This window comes from Sarcophilus harrisii, chromosome 6, assembly GCF_902635505.1.
Source record: "Sarcophilus harrisii chromosome 6, mSarHar1.11, whole genome shotgun sequence".
NCBI classification, from domain to species: Eukaryota; Metazoa; Chordata; class Mammalia; order Dasyuromorphia; family Dasyuridae; genus Sarcophilus; species Sarcophilus harrisii.
The window spans coordinates 53,430,640-53,452,192 of NC_045431.1; the positions used below are offsets into that span (position 1 = coordinate 53,430,640).

At 33.1% G+C, this 21,553-nt stretch overlaps 1 long non-coding RNA gene and 1 pseudogene across 1 annotated transcript in view; both read left to right on the forward strand.

Annotated features, from left to right (window-relative positions):
* The first annotated feature begins 969 nt into the window (after positions 1-969).
* LOC116419892 overlaps positions 970-21,553 on the forward strand; it is an 82,246-nt gene continuing 61,662 nt past the window's right edge. Inside the window, exon 1 of the long non-coding RNA XR_004230221.1 lies at positions 970-1,836. This is a non-coding gene — a long non-coding RNA (uncharacterized LOC116419892). The remainder of the gene's footprint in view (positions 1,837-21,553) is intronic.
* Positions 14,667-15,035, forward strand: LOC111721356 (annotated as a pseudogene).

Below are 21,553 nucleotides of genomic sequence, written 5' to 3' on the forward strand. Positions count from 1 at the left end.
GGATTCCTCCACACGTACTTTTTATTTCTTCATGTGTCACAATGGCCACCTGGTTTGCACCTGAGAGCAACGGGCCTGATGATCTATGACGCTATTATTGTCTCACCTGGGTCCTTGGCTCTGGAGCTCCTGACTGAGGAGAAGCAGGCTCTCCGCTTCTCACCTTCCTGCTCCATCTGACTATGACCAGCCAGTGATACAATAATGAGAACTTCCGGGGCGGAGCCAAGAGGGCGGAAATAAGCCAGGGCGCTGCCCGGGCTCTCCCAGTTTGCTTTAAAAACCACCCGAGACGGAGTCTCCGAACAGACTCTGACGGAATGAACCTCTGGAAAACGGTCTGTCTCACTGGGGATAAAAAGGCAGGTCAGCCCAGCTCAGATGGACTCTGGGAAAGCTGGTGGGCGGGTCTTACTCACAGCCAATCAGCAGCGGAGATCCTCCGTCCTGGCTCAGCGGAGGAGCCCGGCGGGGGGCGGCCTCCAGCCCCAGCTCAGGAGGGAAACTGGGGGAAACCAGGGCGTGGCCTGCATGGAACTGCCCTGAAAACACAAGGGGGCGCTGTGCTCAAAGCCAAATACTAGAGCTGTGCAGAAAGCCTGGAAAAGCGCCCCCTATAGCCCAGCAGTAGAACTCCATTTAAAAGTTAAAAAAAAAAAAAAAAAAAGGAAATACCAAAAGAAAAATAAAGAAATTGAGAAAGAAACAGACAAGAACCTTGAGTATAAAAAGCTATTTTTCTGACAGGACAGACAAAAACTCAAACTCAGAGGAGGATGAAATCTCAAAGAGTGAGATAAATTGTTCTGGAGCCCAAAGAAACTTCTTGGAAATGTTCATAAAAGACTTTAAAAGGCAAATGAGAGAGAAAGAAGAAAAAATGAGAAAAGTTTGAAAAAGGAAGAAAAAAATTGTCTGAAGACTTAAAAAATACAATTGGCCAAATGCAAAAAAAAAAAAAAAAAAAAAAAAAAAAATCCCCTGAAGAAAACAAGGCCTTTAAAAGTAGAATTAGCCAAAGGAGAAAGAGATATAAAAGCTGACTGAAGAAAGCATCATCTGTTAAAAACTAGAATGGGGGCAATGAAAGCTAATGATTCTATAAGACAGCAAAAATCAGGCAAGCAAAGTAGAAAGAATGAAAAAATTGAAGAAAATGTGAAATGTGTCAGTGGAAATCAACCTAGAAAATAGATCCAGAAGAGACAAGGTGCAAATTATTGGTGTACGTGAAGGCCATATCCAGAACAGCATTTTTCAAGAGGTCATTAAGGAAAACTACCATAATATTTTAGAAATAAAGGAGGAAATACAGTGAAATAGTCCAACAATCACTTTTGGAAAGAGATCCCACAAGGAAAACCTGAAGGGACATTGTTATGAAACTCCAGAACTACAATGTCAATGAGGAAAATACTGCAAGCTGCCAGGCAAAAACAATTCAAATATCAAGGAGCAACAGTCAGGATTACCCAGGATCTGTTAACATCTACCCTAAAGGATTGGAGGTTCTGGGATAACATATTGTGGAAAGCAAAAAAACCAGGGATTACAATAAAAAATTAAGTACCCAGAAAGATTAAGCATCATATTTCAGGGGAGTAAATGAACTTCAAAGAAATAAGAGATTTTCAATCATTTCTATTGAAAAAACCAGAAAGAAACAGAAAATTTAATCTACAAACACAGTACTTAAGAGAAGCATAGAAAGATAAACTGGGGAAATATATAAAAGCTTAAAGTGTTTACGTCCCTAGATGGGAAAATAATATCTGCAATTCTTGAGAATTATATTTGTCACTGGAGCAGACAGAGGGAGGATCACATGGACTGAAGGTATGTTATGAATGCTCTCTGATGTGATGATATAAAAGAAAAAGACATTAAGGTGTGAGGAAATGTCTGTATTGTGAAGAGAGGAAAGACTATTACAATTGAGGGAAAGAAATGAGGAGGAGGATCAGTGTCTGAAGCTTGATCTCATCAGTTTTGGCTTTAAGAGAGAATTACTTAATCATTCAAAGGTGTAAAATTTATCTAACATATTAAAGAAGAGGGAGAAAGAGTAAAGAAAAAAGGAGGGTCAGGATAGAGGGAAGGGCAGATACACTACGAAAAAAGAAAAGAGAAGGGGAGAAGGGATGAGAAAAGATAAGGCAGTGGCTTGAGCAGGTGAAAAAAACAGACACAACTAAGATTGGGGTGGAAAGAGAGAACAAAATTATATACATAGGAGAAAATAGGATGGAGGGAAATACAGAGCTGGTAATCATAAATGTGAATGTGATAGGTAGGTAAAAACAACCACTTTTAATGACAGGATGAAAAGAGATAACAAAAGTATATACAGGGATGAAAATAGGATGAAAGGAAATACAGAACTGATAATCATAAATGTGAATGTGAATGGGATGAACTCTCCTATAAAACAGAAGTAAATAGCATAATGGATTAAAAAAAAAAACAGAATCCTACAATATGTTGTTTACGAGAAATACATTTCACACAGAAAAACACATACAGAAAAAAGGTAAAAGTCTGGAGCAAAGTTTATTATGCTTCAGCTGAAGTAAAAAAAGTAAGGATAGCAATTCTGATCTGAGATAAAGCAAAAGTAAAAATAGATTATAGTAAATGAGATAAGGAGGGAAAGTATATCTTGATAAAGGAAACAATAAATATCAAAGTACTAAGGATATTAAATGTGTATGCACCAAGTGATCATCTAAATTCCTACAGAGGATTTTAAGACTGTTACAGGAAGAAATAAACAGCAAAACTGTCCTAGTAAAGGACTTCAATCTTCCCTTTTAGAATCAGACAAATTTAACCAAAAAAATAAACAATAAAGAAATTAGGGAAGTTAATAGGATCCTAGAAAACCTAGATATGATAGAGCTCTGCAGAAAATAGTATAGAGATAGAAAGGAATACCTCTTTTTCTTGACAGTTTATGGTATCTACACAAAAATTGATCATGTATGTGGACATAAAATCTTACAATCGACTGCAGAAAGGCAGATATAGCAAATGCTTCTTTTTCAGACCATTATGCAATAAAAATTATATTCAATAATGGATCATTGAAAGATAGAATAAAAGACTGGAAATTAAATAATGTAATTCTAAAAAAATAAATGGGTCAAAAAACAAATCACATAATATCATCAAAGAGAATGAAAATAATGAGATAACATACCAAAATCTTTGGGATGCAGCCAAAGCTGCTCTTAGGGGAAATCTTGTATCTATAATTAGCTATGTGAATAAAATAGAGAAAGAGAAGATCAATGAATTAGGCATGCAACTAAAAAAGCTAGAAAAAGAACAAATAAAAAATCCCCAATTAAGTAAAATATAAAAAATTCCAAAACTTAAAGGAGAGATTAATAAAAGTAAAACTAAGAAAAAAATAAAAGAAACTAAGAAAAGCAAAACTAGAAAACTAATAAATAAAACTAAAAGTTGGTTTTATTTAAAAAACAAACAAACAACAAAATAGATAAGCTTGTGGTTAATTTGATTAGAAAAAGAAAAGAAAAAAAAAAAAAAAACAAATACCATCATCAAAAATGTAATGGGTAAACTTACCACCAATGAAAAAGAAATTAAAGCCACAATTAGGAGCTATTTTGCGTAATTGTATGGCAGCAAATCTGACAACTTTACTTTTTACTCTGATTTTTCTCTCCCAATGTGATTCATAAAGCAATGTGTATTAAAAATAAATAAAATTAAGAAAAAAAACATAAAATTAGTCAGGATTCACAATCTATGAGGCATCACAAAAGTGATATCAAAGTTATCCATAATCAAAGTTATCCAAAGTTCAAACTTGAGTAAACCATGAAACACAGTCTAGATTTGCCTAGAAGAGATACTTCAGACTTTGCTATTCTCAGTGGTACAATAATCCAAGATTATTCTGAAGGATTTATGATGAAAAGTCCTATTCATATCAAGAGAAGAAACTGATTATGTCTGGATACTGATTGAAACATTCTCTCTTCTCTCTCTCTCTCTTTCTTGTTCTCTCAATTTTTCTTTAGGGTTTTTATTTTCATTAGGTTTGGAGGTCTATGTTTTCTTTTACATTTTGACTTATGGAAATATTTTGCATAACTTCACATGTGGTTTCTTAATTGTGGGTGAGGATAAGGGAAATAATCTAGAATTCAAAAATCTTAAAAATAAATGTGAAAGACATTATTTTGAATGTAACTGGGGAAAATATTAAATAAACAAATAAATGCAAAAAAACAAATAAATAAACAAAAAGAAAAAAAAAAAAGATAATTCAAATCAATGAGCATTGTGACATAAACAGATTTTTCAAGACCTAATTCTTTACCTAGTATTTCATGTAATCACAGAGCAAATGTTAAATACAATTTTTCATCCTTCCCATCCCATACAATGAGATTTTTATTTATATATTTAAAAAATAACAAAAAACATTCTGCTACTAATGCTACATTTGAAAGCCTTTGGTAGATAATGCCTAACAGGCAATTCTGTTTATTTTTTCCTTGATTTTAATAATTCAGGACAAAAGAATACACAAAGTAGCACTGAACTTTCAGTATAAATTTGGCTTGTTGAGTCCACATTATGATTCTTTTCTTCTTCTATTTTACCAAATGAACATAACTTTTCTTGAGGTCTGTTTTAAGAGACCCGGCAGATGGAAAACTTTTTTTCTTTTATTCTTTATTAACACAGCCTATCCCACTATTTTTTTTTTTTTTTATCTTAGCAACCAAGTGAAGGCCATCAATTCACTGGAAGCTGGAAGCAGACAAAAAATAGCTATTCATTCTCAGTTTCTTATACATTACCATGGGAGCAGGTCAATAGTATCCTGACATGTTCCAAGATTGGGTGAGAAATAACTTGTTATGCTGATGATATACATTCAATATCCTCCAATTAGGATGGGAAAGAAGATCTTTAATTTTTATCTTTGTAGACCCCCATGTTTATCTTACATTATAGGATCTTGATAAAAGTATTTGAATTTAATTTTATTTAATATAACTATATTTACAAGGACGTAGTGCACAACAATAAGCTGTTTAAACAAAATTTCTATAGTCTAACAAATTCTAATAACTTAATTATGAAATAACCTAGATCATAAAAATGGCTATTATTTTAGTGTCTTGAAGTTAGTAGTTAAAAGACATTTTATTACAGCTTTATTGAAAAGATGCTAGACTATTTTATATCAGGATCATCCTACAATAATTGCTGCAATCACCACTCACTGACATCAAGAGTGTGTAATTTCTTTAGTTTATGCTATATGAGGATCAATTGAAGGAGATGTATATGCTGGAGAAGAGAAAGGCATAGGAAGGACGAAGCAGTAGTCTTAGGTACTTACAGAATTGGAAGATGGTTCTGTTTGGTCCCAGAGAACAAAAGTTAGATGGAAAGATGTAAATTTATTTTCCTAAGAGAAAGGTTTTTTTTATTTTTTCTCTTTCAACTCTCTACCCCTATACTCAAACTAAGCATTCTGCTTTTGTCTGTTCCTATAAATTAGAGCTATACAAAGGTGCAAAGGCTGCCTAAGGACATAGTAGATACCACCCCCCTACTGGAGATCATCAATCAGAAAACAAACAAACAAAAATAAATGATTTTTCTAGACATGCTTTGTAAAAATCATTTTTATTTAAATTATGGGCCGAACTAAATGATCTCCCACCCAATTCTCACTCTGTAACTCTTCCTTAACTACTCATTCTCAATTATGAAATTCATCTCCTTACTCCCACTAATTCTAGTTAGAATAAATTAACTTAATATTCTGAGTTAAAAAAAAGTTAATGATATATCACATGATAGTGACTATGAATATTAGAATAGCTCTTACGAATGGAGAGCTAAATTGCTGGACATGATTAAAGTGCTGGTCATTTTTTCTTAACCTTTTATTTCTTTGTTATGTGGAGGTTCTCACAGGAATAAAACAGAATGAGGGATACAGAAATGTTTGTCATATAAAAAAGTCAAAAATAAAACTTTAAAAAATAAAAATGCTCCATTTTCATGGATTATTCTGAATATACTATTTTTGAAGGTCTCCTTTGTGTGTGTATATATTTCATATTATATGTCATATGCAAATAATAACAAATATGTTATATACAAAATAAGATTATATACAATATCTGTATATTATATGTACTATACATTTTGTATATAATAAATGAAAATAAAAATGTATATATTTTATCTTATATATAACTTGTTTATACTTACATTATATGTACACACATATACACGCAAACATACAACCTTACATCAAAACATAAAATTCTAAATTGTATTACTTTAACATTACTGAGAATATGAATATGAATCTCCTAATAGAATTTTAAACAAAGCCATAGATGAATCTGAGATCTATGAGGGAAGACATCATTTCATTGGGGATAAAATGAATTTGCAAATTCTATGGTTTTGCATACTTTTTGACCTAGAAATATCACTGCTAGGGATATGTACCAGGGAGATCAAATATAGAAAAAAAGAGATTCTATGTGAATCAAAATATTTGTAGAAGCACATTTTGTAGTAACAAAAAACTAGAGAAAATTTAGATATGGGGGGGGGAGTTAAAGAAATGATGTTGCATGATTTGAAGGAATATTGCTTCATCATAACAAAAAATGGATATGAATATAGACAGACAAGAAAAGATACATGAACTGATGTAGTTGCAAAGTAGGCAGAACCAGGAAAGATACATATACATGTATATATATAAAAATATATACATTTATATGTGTGTATATATGTATACATATGTGTGTATATATATATGCATATAGATAGATGACAACTATCCAGATAGAACAATAACAACAAAAAAAGAATAAATTGAGTTTTATGTAATTAAAACAATCAAACTTTACCTTGAAAAGATATAAGAACATCCCTGCTCAGCTCTTCCTCTTTCTTTGGACAGGGGGAAGATTAAGGCTGAGAAAATATTGTTAGATTCAATTGACATATTGGTTAATTTTGATAAAATTCTGTTTATTTTTATTTTTTGTTTTGTTTTGTTATTTTTGTTGTTGTTATAAAAGATAGCTCCCTAGGAAATTGATATGGGACAGTGGAGAGATAGGCTGGAAAAGGAAGGCACAGGATAAACAAAGGGGATCGAGAATATATTTTTGACGAAACAAAGAATGTCCCAGTTCCTGTGTGTTGCCCTTCATCTGCTTTAGCTGTGTATCAGCAGGGAGTTTTATTGCATTTTATTTACAGTTAGTCTAACAAAACAAAAACCAAGCCAGGCTGCAAACTTGAGACTTCTATGCGGGGCCAAAAATGCTGATTGCTTGTAAATGGAGGTATTCCTATTTGTGATCCACAACAATCTCCTTTTTGGCCAGACTCCTTACAAGTGGAGCTCTGTAGAACAGGAATCAGTAGAAAAGAGACTTCATTTGCTTCTTGTATCTAAAAAAAAAAATCAGTGTTTGTGATTACAACATTGTATATATAATGTGAAAAGAGCCTTGTATTTGGAATTGTAGAATTTGAGTTCAAATCCTGACTTCTACTACTACTCATTTCTGTTTTTCTTAAGTGGTGACAAGGAGAGTTTTCAAATAGGAGTCAAACAGACTCATTTTTAAATTCTGTGTCTATTTCTAAGTTCCTGTGTGACTTGGGACCAGTCATTTCATAATAATAGTAATAAGTAGCATTTATATATGTATATACAGAGAGGAGGGTTGTACACTAAAATGAATGACATTTTTTTTTATTTGAGACCTCGCAAAAAATCTTCCACAGCAAGTGTGATTATTATTACCATTAAATAGATGAGTAAACTGAGGCTGAGAGAGAGTAGGTGATTTGTTCAAGTGTTCTTTGTTTTGGAATAAATGACAAATGAAATCAATAATTCTTGATTAATTTATGAATTGGATATCCATGAGACAGAATTACACCAAGTCATCAGCCTTATACTCTTTTCCAGAGTTGTCAATGTCCAGTGACAAAAAAAAGTAGGACAACTAGTCCAAGAATTTCACCAAATCATCAGTCTTATACTCTTTTCCAGAGTCCAGTGACAAAAAAAAGTAGGACAACTAGTGATGGTCCAAGATAGGTATTAATTGTTATGTCTTTTTCTAACCAAGGTATATTGTGTTTCCTGGAGGAAACATTGGGAAACATTCATCTAATAAATCACATGACTAGAATTCTGCCCAGCATTATTGAACCACTAATTATGACCTTGATCTTGGTTTGATTTCTTCTCTTTAATTGTTTTCTGTGACTTGGGACAAATTAGTTAATCTATTGTTCAGTTTGCCCAGCTGTGAAAAAGGGGTCAGTATTCAAGCATATTCTCTCTCTCTCTCTCTCTCTCTCTCTCTCTCTCTCTTTCTCTCCCTCCCTCCCTCCCTTTCTGTCTCTCTGTCTCTTTGTCTCTTTCTCTGTTTCTGTCTCTCTCTGTCTCTCTGTTTCTCTGTCTCTCTGTTTTTGTCTCTTTCTCTGTCTCTGTCTCTCTCTCTCCATCTAACACTTTATAAATTATTCCTCTGAAGCAAATGAGTCATTTACAGCTAATAACCACTAAAGGTTATGGCCTAATGACTCTCAAGGGGAATATGAAGATTAGTCTATAAACCAAATCTTCCCATAATGATAAGTACTTGGCATGATGATAAGCACTACTTTATAAATGCCAAATAGTGATGAGTAAAAGAGGACAGTAAAATTTTGATTGGTGTGGATGGAGAACAATCCCCAGACTGAATAAAACCACATTTTGTTTCCTTAAAAGTAAGTCTGATAAAAATCTTTTAGGTTGACCATGAAATAATTTACCGTGAAATGATGAAACCATTTATCCATGAAATCAATCAATCAGTCAAAAAATGGCCTACTGTGAGCTATGCATTGGGATTTATAGACAAAAATAAAAGTACCTGAATTAATTAGAGAATGTAAAGAAGAACTCCATCTCATTGGATGAACTCCATGTAAGGAATTAATTAGAGAACATAAGCAAGAGACAGAATAAGCAGACATATACAGATTGCCACTGGAAGTAAGATGGAGTCACAGATATGGTCCAGTATTAGGTTATTGAAAGATTGTAATCTTTAGTACTTCAACTGCATTGTCCACTTCCAACACGTTTAGAAAACTAACACAGAATTTTGAGAGAAGTCTCATACATGAATCTAAATATAGTTTTTGCCTATTGACTAAAAATATTTTTCTACACAGCAGAACAAAGGAATTAAAGTCTTCCCTTTGGACTTAAAAGAATGCCAACATTCTCCCCTGAACTATAAAAGGATGAAAAAAAAAACTTCTTTATGCTCCTTTCTTTTACATTCTGATAAAATTGAGGTATTCTAGCCACCTCCTAGAGCCCTAGTTCTATTTTTAGACTATCCCACTATGTAAACTGATACTATCACAACCACACTGACCCATAAGCAATCATAAGACTTTGTTCATTAATAGGTAAATTATCATCTGATAGTGTCTCTTATTTCTGGGATTCACTTGACACAGAATCTCATATAGTTTCATATCAGTCCTATCCTCTTCTACCTATTCTATTGTGCCTTTTCTTCTATGAAACCTCTCCACTATTTCTTTCTCCCTCACTAGTTCCATTGTCCATCATCCCACACTAGTTCCACTTTCTAAGACTAATGGAAACTTGGATTTTTTTCCCCCTGAGGTAGTAAGTACATTGTCCAGGTTTGTCCATGAGAGTGTTGGATGTTTTCTGTTTTTTGTCTCCAAAACATAGGGGCAACAGGAGGGACTGCACACTCCTTGCTAGCTTCTCATTACCAATGGCAAAACATCAATTTCCCTTTAATTCTTGGTAATCCCTTCTCCTTGGAAGTTCAATTAGATGTCTATTACAATAGATGTTTATTGTATGAAACCCACAGTGTGGTCTTCTATTAGCCTCTAACTCATTCACTTTCCTTTCTTAACAACTGCCATGGTTTTATGAATTTTCATGTTTTATGGCTTATAGTTTTTTTTTTCCTTTTCATTTCAACACTTTCAGAAACAACTCAGAGACTTCAAAACAGATATTGAGAACCAATGAGACAACTGGGCCTCAGGAACCACCCACAGCCAGCATCTCCACTCCACCTAAGTTACTCACATGAATGGAAACACTTTATATCTCACTATCGTGCATCATTGTACTAGCCCAACTCTAATTTTCTTCTTTCTGAACATTGCCTTCTACCTCTCCTTCCATCATACTTGTGCTCATATAAGTCTTCAACCTTATCATATCTTCTATTCTTTCTAAATCTCTCTATATTCCATTCCCATCCCCTCACTTCTTCTGATCTCACTTCTCTATTTAGTGTTAAATTTGTGGTAATCCAGGTCAACCAAAAGTTTTCTTTCTTCTTATACCTTGACAAGCTACAATCCTGAGTTACCCCCATCTTTTCCATTCCTTGTTGGATGTCATTGAAAGAGCTGCAGAAATTCATAGCTTTGGGCTAGTTGGGTCCACTATAAATTAAGTTACTTAATTTCAACTGCGCCTTCATTATTGCCATAGCAGTCCTTTTATTCTTCTATGATTAATCAACACTCACAACAGTTACTAATATAAACTTTCTCCTTCCCTCCTTTCTTCCTTCCTGTTTTTGCTCCCTTGTTCCTTCCTTTTTTCCTTCCTTCCTTCATTCATTCTTTCCTTCTTTCCTCCTTTCTTTCCTTCCTTCTCTCCTTCCTTCCCTCTTTCCCTCTCTTCCTTTTTTCCTTCTTTCCTTTTTCTCTCTCCCTTTCTTCTTTCCTCTCTTCCTTTCTTCCTTTTTCTCTTCCTTCCTTCCTTTGTTCCTCCCTTCTTCCTTCCTTCCACTTATCCTTCCTTCCTTCCTTCCTTTTCTTTCCTTCCTTACTTCCTTGCTTCCTTCCTTCCTTCCTTCCTTCTTTCCTTCCTTTCTTCCCTCCTTCCTTCCTTCCTTTTTTCTTTCCTTCTCTCCCTCCCCCCTCTTTTCTTCTTTCCATCCTTCTTTCTTTTCTTCCTTCCTTTCTTCCTCTCTTCTTTCCTTCCTTCTTTCCTCCCTCCCTCCTTTTTTCTTTCCTTCCTTTCTTCCTTCCTTCCTTCCTTCCTTCCTTCCTTCCTTCCTTCCTTCCTTCCTTCCTTCTTTACTTTCTGTCTTTCCCTTTTGTGGCAAGGCTCAATTTGGTTCAACCTGCTGCTATTTCTTTCACATTATTTGCTACAATACTAAAAGCAGAGATCATTCATCCAATGCCTTAAATTTAGGAATATCCTTAGTATATAAATCTTTAATTAACAAGTGATTGTGAAATTGTATTAAATTCAAGTTTTACATCCATTAAAATGGAACATAGGTAATATTATGTAATGTCATTAAAGGCTGGATCCCTCCAGAGGAGAAAGTTGGAACCATCACCAAATCACCATTGCTGTACATCATTTATTTCCTTTTCTTCATTAAAATGTGAGTGCCTTGAGGGCATCAATGGTTTCCCCCTTTCTTTCTACTCTAGTACATAGAATGCTGCTAAGAACATTTCAATCCTTAAAAAATGGGTTTTGACTGATTGAAAGCCTTCATTTCTAGATTCCAAAATGTATTTCTTTGAGGCATCATAGGCATTATTGAACCCTGAAATGAGAGTCAGGAAGACCTGTATTCAAATTTAATTTAAGCACTTTTTGGTTAACACTGGGCTTAGACACTGATTTGAGCTTTTGTTTCTACATCTATGAAAGGGCAATGACAATGATGATACTTGTTTCAAAATATCTTTGTGGAGTTCAAATGAAATAATGACTACAAAATGGTGTGAAAATATTAAAAGGCTCTATAAACTACAAATATTATTATGATCATGATTATTATGATTATAACCATTCAGTCTATTATAAGGAACAGTCAACTTGTCATCAGAGGAACTTAGTTTGAATTCTTATTAAGCTATTTGCTTACAGTATGATTTTTTGCCCTTCTGACATTAATTTTCTTATTTCTGAAATGAGAGGACTGGAGTAAGTGTCATTCAAGTTATCCAGCTCTCAATTTTCTGAGCCCATGCTGGGGGACGGCAATACTGATGAGTGCCCCCATGCACAGATTTCTCTTGCGTTAGCATTTTAGAGTCTCAGACCTCATTGCCAGAATAATGAAGCCCAAGGAATATTCCCTAAACCCATATTCTGGTTACTTGCATTCAACTTGCTGATCACAGAATAGGACATGGAGAAATTCCATTTTAGTGAAGGGAAATAAAAGTTTCAGCCTCTTTCTACTACTCTGCATTAGAAAAATGATTAGAGTAAATAACTTCTGAAGCACCCCCACTTAAATAAATGACTTTCTATCATAGAGTTCCTGTGGAGGTGAATCCTAAGTATTCCACTGACAGAAAATTTCAGCCAAAGTGAGAGTGGTTAATGATTTCAAATGGCCCTTTTAAAGTCTGTTATTATATTCTGTAGGTCAAAAAGGGAATGCTTTTGAATTAGATAGATTTCATATCACATTAATGTATAGTATGAATACAGCATTACTCAGAATAGCTTGACACAAGGCAGGAAAATGCTTCTTAGAACATGATTTTGATCGGGTCTAGGGGCTAAGAAGGAGGGGACACAGACCAGGTTATCAGGTATTCATGTGAGTAGAGGTGCTTTATTTAAATTTACCCCACTGGAAGAAAGCAAACTAGCTATCATTAGGGTTTGTGCTAGCTTGGGAACTAATTCAAAACTGGTTTACAAAATATAGTAAATTGGGTCACCACATCGGAAGCAAATTAATAGCTGCAGCAGTCTTTTCCAATTTCCCCACTCCCCCAGCATTTTGAAGGTGGTAGTGTTGGTGAGGAAAACTTTTGATTTTAATGATATAGGGAAGGGGATTCCCAGGGAACTATCTCCATTTGTAAAGATTAGCCAATTTTTTTGTTTGTTCTTCTTCTTCTGTAAATTTTTCCTGGTTAAGAAGTACCAGTTTTTGTTTATTTTTCCTTCTTTCTCTTCCTTCCCACAACTGAATAACAAAGAAAAAAATTCCTCATAAAAATATAGTCAAATGACAATAATTCACATACTGGCTATGTACAAAAGTGTATGTCTCACTCAGAAAAATAATAATAATCAACTCTATTAGGAGGTCAGTAACTTGAATCATTTTTACACCTTGGAATGTTTGATTTGTCTGACTTTGTCATCCTATTTGGGGTTTTCTTGGCAAAGATACTGGAGTCAAGATCATTTTACAGATGAGAAAACTGAGGTTTAAATTAACTTGCCTAGGGTCACAAAGCTAATAATAAGTGTTTGAGGTCAGATTAGAATCCAGGAATGAGTATTTTTAACTTCCATCTGGAACTCTATGTACTTTGAAACATGGCTGTCCTTAATAAATTCAATGATTGTCATAAAAAAAACATAATTTTATGCCTGTTTTATGCCACTTCACTATGTATTCATAGAAGTTTATCAAAGTTCCTCTGAAAAGCCTCTATATTGTCATTTCTTAGGGGACCAGAATATTCCATTATATTAGATGTCATAATTCTTTTAGGTAAATGGTCCATTAGCTTGCATTTTTATTTTATTTTTTGCTAGTACTTCAAGAGCTTCTATAAATAAATTCAAATATAGAAGTCATTTTCCATTTTCTTTAGGTTATCTGCTGTTGTGAGATTTAAATATATGGAAAATACTGTAGCAATGAATCTCAAGTGACTAGTTCAGAGTCATGGAATTGGTATATATTAGATGAAGAACTTGAACTCAAGTTATCCTGATTTCAAGGTGAACCCTTACTCAACATCTTTAATAACTGAATAATCATCATAGGCAACATTAATATAGTTACTTACAGGATTTCATTTCACTCTCTCAATGACCCTGTAAGGTTGACTCTATAAATAGTTTTATTTTTGGAGATAGGCAATTTTGTAGATTTTTTTGGTAAATAAACAATCTTAGAGAGTAATGATTTCCCCAGCATCATACAGATAATTAGTAGTTCAGGCAGAATTGACCTTGGGTCTTTCTGACTCCACATGGAGCTTTCTATTGTTTCTCTAAAGCATTCCAATGTCTTTATAATTCTAGGAGACATGTTTTTAGAACTACTAAGAACACATCTTTTTAAAATCTGTTGGGCTAATGCTTTGAAAGTTACCTAAATTCAGAGATGTAATGAGGTACAGGATAAATTGTCAAATTAAATATGATGGTGATTTGATTCTGTTGAAGTCTCCAGTGCAATGTTATGGAACATTCACATTATGGGAACCTTGATTTTTAAGTTTTTTATGTCATTATGGAAACAAATATATATTAAATAGAAAATTCACAAAATAGCAGTACTTCTTCAAAAAGGTTTTCTCCTTTAAATAGTCAAATCTATTGCCAACCTAAGAGAGGATCTCATTCCAATATCTAATGTTTTTCCCCATCATACCAAATTTTGAATTTTCTTAGAGAAGTTGAATATCAAGCTGGGCAACATTAGTACACAGCAGGCTCAGTAGTTAATGGTCATCTGGCTCTTCTCCATGTGGAAACTGCAATTTTTCCCAAAGAGGTTTGGCCCTAGTACCAAAAGTGACAGAGCTTGCTCCAAGCACTCGCCCATGCTGACATGGGTGACACAGAGGAAGGAGAGGAACCAAGCCCTTGAGTCTCATCACTCCAGTAGTTAGGGCTCCAAGACCCCCAGCTACAAGATACTCCTTCTCAAGAAGTGCAATGTGGTAGCCCAGAGGAGCTGGGACACGTACTCCATATGCTAGGGGTTAGGGGATTGGTGTCTGTCTTAGATGTTGAGCTAAAAAACACCTAAAATACTAACCTAAAAAAAAAAAACCCTAAAGAACCAAAAAATCATGTTATGATGTGGGAAGAATGTAAGCTTTCCTTCCATAATTGTTATGTGTGCCTGTGGCTGAAAGAGAACAATGGTTACCCTCTGTGCCAGCAGGATTGGGTAGTCCTGAGAATAAACAAATGAAAGTCCAAGCTATCACTGAGTCCTAGAGGCTGTGCTCTGGTGAGTGTCAAGTAGAGGGTAGAGTCTTCCAATGCTGGAGTCATTTCCCTTGTGTTTTCTTGGTTAAATGAATGAATGGGATACTCACTGGAATTAGGGAGCCTTTCTTTTTTTGGTTCCTTTCTTTTTAGAGCTTCTCTACAAATAAGACAGTGTGTTACAGATGACTTTCATTATCTTTCTTTCTTTACTATGACTGGTAGATAGATACTGCTTAGAAATGGCATGTTAGAGAAAACAGTTTCAATGTGAATGATTTTCATAATTTCATTAAAGTCTTGGATAAAGGAATAAGTTCCATTCAGACAAGAGGGTTTTTATATGGTTATAGTTAATTCTTAAAAGTTATTGACATCAATGAAAAAATATTCAAATCAAATCCGTGCACGGGTATAGTTTGGTGTACTAATAGTACTTTTTTTTCTCCCTGAAAATAAACCATTCATGCAACATTTATTTCAGCTAGCTAAGATTTGAGCTTTCTTTTTTTAAGCTTTTATTAACAATAATACAAAAAGATTGTGACTTGCTACTAGTGACCAGGGCAACCAAAAATCATATTTCTCTCTCTGTTTCTCTCTGTCTCTCTGTCTCTGTCTCTGTCTCTATTTTTCCCTCTGTGTGTCTCTCTGTCACTTTCAGAACTGGACATCTTGATTGTTTTATAAAGCTCTATCTTTGATTCTTTATGAAATCTATAACCAGAACTCTATAAAGTCACTGAGTTATGAGCCCTTAAGTGTTTCTGGATCATACTTTGATTTTTTAATTTTCATGTTGCTTTAATAGTAATTTATATTGAATACCTACAAGATAAGTGTTTAATTCATTTCTTAGACCTTTGATAAGAAAATTCCAATCATAGAACACCTTTTAATAAATGATGAAATATTATATTTAATTGTTTAATTATTTGAATTGACATAATAAATATTAATCTTTTTAAAAAAGAAAATCAAATATTCCTATTTATTTATTTTGGGAAGCCATTCTGCTCCTTAATGAATTTCCAAAAATAATTGTCATTTAGATTCACAGAAGGGCTTTGTACAAATTATCTCATTTCAGCCCTATAATAACTTGGGTTGTTATTTTCATTCCTGTTTGGCAGATTCCAGAGAGGTAAAGTGATTTGCTTACATTCATATTTACTAAGTGGCAGTGGTAAGACTTATTCACAGACTGTCTTGTTTCTAAGACCATCACTATAGTCACTATTCACTATGATAAATTCCTTCCATATTTGTAGAAATATTGCCCCTATGCTATTTGTCTCTCTTTGATTTAACTCCATCATTCTTCCCTTCTACTTCTTTAATTACTTAACCTAATTTGTTTTTTTTTTCAAATTGTATCCTCTCATAAAAAGAAATGTTTGACTCTATCTAGAACTTCAATCCCAATAATACAGCCACCTAACTGCTCACTTTCTCCCCCTTTTTAAATTCTTTCTTATTTAAAGAAATAGAAGAAAGAAAAATAGAAAATAAAAATAAAGCAAAAGAAAACAGAACAGAACATTGTTATATGCTCAACAAACATCAGGGAAGACCACTTTTTATACTATCTGGATTTCTCTATCAGAAAGCCATCTCTTATAACCAATGATGGGAAAAGTGAATAACAAACAGTCCAGTAAAACTATCCAACATGTCAACTAAGTCAAATGTTATTTTGAATAGTCCAGATTGTTAATCCCAAATAGCTTCAAAAAGTGTATTCTGTTAAGACTTCTTTGGGACTAAGTTTCATCATTATAATTTCATAACACATATAACAAAGGTTTATTTTTTTCTGGTATAATTAGTATGGATATTGTTTTTCGTTCTATTTATTTCTACATATCAGTTTGTATGAATTTCCTATGCTTCCTTATATTCTTTATAAACATAATTTTAAAATTTAGCAATATTCTGTCATATTACAGCTTCTTTAGTGTTCCCAATCAACGGACATCTGCTTTGTTTCACATTGTTATGGCAAACATTTAATTATTCAGCATACTCCCAAGAAAGAAACCAATTATTTAAACAACACACACACACACACACACACACACACACACACACACACATAGAAACATAGATTTGAGCTTGGTATTATCTTTGGTTTTGGCACTACCCCATCTGCCAGTTATACTCAATATTTCACAATAGGGAAAAAAGGAGAACCTAGATCAAGGACCAATCATGGGCAAAACATTATTTGGATATTCAAGTGGCTTCTCTATCATCAATTTCATCTTTACTTTCTTTGAAAAATGGAATCAGCAGGAATAGTCAAAATTATTTCCTTGTGCATTGAAACAGATGGTGCATCTTCTTAAGATGTGTATCTGTTTGCAAAGCAGTGAACCAGACACTGGAAAAATTTAAGTTCATTAAAAAAAGAAGAATCATTTGGAAGCCAACTCCAATGTGCATGGGATGGAATTCCTTGCTACATATAACTGATCATCAAATGTAAATGATAAGGAGGGAAATTTATTGTGCTCAGGTGGCCCCTTGATAATCAAATTGTGTATTGGACATATTTTGCCATGTTTGTTATCTCATTTTAACATTCCTTTTCTTCTTTCTTCAAACAGTGGTCTTTGTCAATGTAATAGGGTATGATATGCTTTGGAAAGTGTTTCCTTCTTTTAAATAGAAAATTAAATACTAAATCCATTTAGCTTTGTATTAATTGTAGGGAGAAAAAATATAATTAACTTCCCTAAAGAGACAATTGCTTTTGCAAAGAAGCATGAAATACCTTTCTAATAACATGTGGTATTTTTCTGACCAAGAGAGAGAAAAATTGGTATTAAAAATTAGAAGTAGAGAATTTCCTTATTCTTTTAATATAGAGAAAACTGTACACTTGGTGTTCTAAGGTCATTATTCTGAGTGAAGAAAGTATTCACCAAGATTTAATTTTCTAAGCACTTGAGAGCAATGGTGATGGTTGGTTGAGTGTCCTTGCCATGAGAAAAAGAAAAATATTTAATTAATAGGCTATGGGAGATTGAACAGCAGAAGGAACAAAAGGTCTCATATAGTACTCAATAAAAATATGAATAAAGAGTTAGTATAAATCCACAGCACTTGACAGCATCATTCAATATGCCTAGAGTTTCTGGAATTTCAGGTGGGTGAGTATCCGAGGACCAAAACATCCATTCATCTCTTCATAGGAATATAAATGAGTAGATGCAGCTATAGATTGAGTAAGTCTCACAGGCCATTTTACTTCCAAGAAAAAGATTCACATAGAAAATCTCTCAGACATATGATTTATAGTAAAATCTATAGTCAAGATTGCAAGAAAATTTGTGTGTGAGTATGTGATTATCAGGTTCTGTACAGATTGATTGATTGTTGGATTAACATTCATTAAATATCACATTTTGACCACATCAAATTTATCTTTAAAAAATATCCTTCTACTTTTGGAAATATACATTCTAAGAATATAGAGAAATTGATATAATATTTTATTCCATTATTCACAGATCATCAAGACATTATCGTTTATGTTTAAGGCATGAATATTTTTTCATAAGGAAGAGAGCTATTGTAGGATATTGAGAATGATAAAGATCATTTAGTTCAACCTTGGATAACATTGAGAATGATAAAGATCATTTAGTTCAACCTTGGATAACATTGAAAATTGTTAAAGTTGACTCCCATACTTTTCCTTTGCCTTTTTGATTTCAGTACCTTCTCAGTTGATCTTAAATTCACAGCTATTAAAATTTCTATCTGAAAAGAACAAATCTCTGTTGGCCCCAAAATTAGGTAACATGGCACTAGATTGTAAGAGATTTGTTCAGTCATGCACAATTCTTTGTGATTCCATTTAGGCAAACTAGAATGGTTTACCATTTCTTTTTCCATTTCACAAATGAGGAAACTGAGACAAAGAGGGTTAAGTGACTTGCCCAGACTCACCAACTAATAAATATCTGAGGATCTGAGGCCAGATTTGAACTAAGGAAGATAAGTCTTCCTAACTTTAGGCCTTGAATTCTAGCCACTGTGCTATCCAATGGACCGTTGTAAGAGATTTTTTAAACCCATTGGTATCTCCTGTCTCTCTTCAACTAAAGCTATTTAGGTAATTATTTACTTTACTTTAGGCTGTCCCTGGAGATAAATAATAATAATAATAATAACTTATCTCTTTTAAAAGAATCAAATGAACACAATCTTGTTGGAGCAACAATGAGATTGATTAAATTGACATAGATGAAAGTGGGAAATTTGAAGGAGTAGCTTTGATGAGATTAACATTCATCAGTTTCTGAAAGATATGCTTGAATCACCTTGGCCATGGAAAATGTTTTAAAAATTATACACACATATATGTGCATATATACCTACATATATATATATATATATATTTATACATAAATTCAAATACCTATACATACATAATACATATATAGCTTCAAACACATACTTTCCCCCCATCCTGGTAAAAGCTGGGACTATGTATATGAAATATTATATAAGTCTATACCTTGTAGAAAAGTCGCAGATAAATTGCACAATAGAGGGAATTTTCAGCCTAGAAGTTCCCTAAAACAATGAAATAACAGATCTGAACTAAATTACTGTTGATTTATTTTGCTCTTCATGATTTGCTAATGCATGTGACAAATAAAAACATTTAAAGATAAACATTCATATTTACTTCAATTATCTGTCTCTTCCTTAAATTACTTTTAAAATTAAGAAGCTTGATGCAATTGTTTCAGTGGAAGCTGTATTGCCTTTAAGTTCAGAGCAATTCTATTCAAATCCAAGTCCTAAGAATTATTCCCTTTGTGATGTTGGGCAAATAATGTAATCTTTTATTTCCCTTTCCTTATCTGTTGTTTTTATTATATGAATACTGAGTTCCCTTCTTGCTTTAATTCTAATATTCTCTTAACTACAATCCTATTTTCCGTATTTATACTAATGGACAATTAGTCCATTAAAAGTCATTTATTCATTTATCAAATTTCAATTCATATGACTATACTTAGTTTTAATTTTTTTAATCTGAAAAAATTTTAAAATAATCTTTATCATATATCAGCTGGGGAATGGTTTGTATTCTTATAAATTTGGCCCAGTACTTTATATATTCCAGAAATAATTTCTTTATCAGAAATATTGGCTATAAAATTTTTCCCACAGCTTTTTGCTTTTCGTCTAATGTTGGCTGTGTTGGTTTTGTTTGTGCAATTTTTTTTTTAATTTGATGTAATCCAAATTGTCTATTTTGCATTTCATAAAGTTCTCTAGTTTTTCTTTGACCATAAATTCTTCCCTCTCACAAATATCTGATAGGTAAAGTATATCTTTCTTTTCTAATTTTCTTATAGTATATAGTTTTGGTATGGGGTGTGAGATATATGTCTATGCCAAGTTTCTGACATGGCATTTTCCACATTCCCAATAATTTTTGTCAAATAGTGAGTTCTTATCCCAAAAGCTGGAGTTTGGAGTTTTATCAAACACAACCCCATTATTATGGTCATTGATTATTGTGTCATGAGTATGTAACATATTATGCTGATCTACCCTTCTATTTCTTAGCCAGTATCATATGATTTTGATGACTGTTGCTTTATAATAGTTTCAGGTCTGGTACTCCTAGGCCACAATACTTTGTAAATTTTATTTCATTAATTCCCTTGACCTTTTGTTTTTCCAGATGAATTTTTTAAAATTATTTTTCTAGTTCTATAAAATATTTTTTGGCAGTTTGGTATGGTACTGAACAAGTAGCCCGATTTAGGTAGAATTGCCATTTTTGTTATAATAGCTCAGCCTACGCATGAGCAATTGATACTTTTCCAATTTAAATCTGACTTTATGTGATAAGTGTTTTGTAATTGTCTTCACATAATTCCTTTGTTTGTCTTGGCAGGTACATACCCAAATATTTTATTTTATCTACAATCATTTTAAGTGGAATTTCTTTTTCAATTTCTTGCTGCTAGGCTTTATCAGTAAAATACAGAAATGCTGATATTTGTGTGGGTTTATATTATATCTTGCAATTTTGCTAAAGCTGTTAATTGTTTCAAGTAGGGTTTTGGATGATTTTCTAGGATTCACGAAAGTATACCATCATACCATCTGCAAAGAGTGATAGTTTTATCTTCCTATTGCCTACTCTAATTAATTTATTTTTCTTATTGCAAGAGCCAACATTTCTAATACAGTATTGAATAATAATAGTGATAATGGGCACTTTGTTCTACCACTAATTCTATTGGATATATGTCTAGCTTTTTCCCTCTTCAAATAATGCTTCCTGATGATTTTAGATAGATGTGGCTTATCATTTTAAGGAAAACTCCATTTATTCCTATAGTCTCTAGAGAAATGGGTACTGTAGTTTTTTAAAAAGTTTTTTTATGCATCTATTGAGATTATCTTATGATTTTTTTTCAGTTTTGTTTTGATATGGTAAATTATGCCAATAGTTTTTTCTTA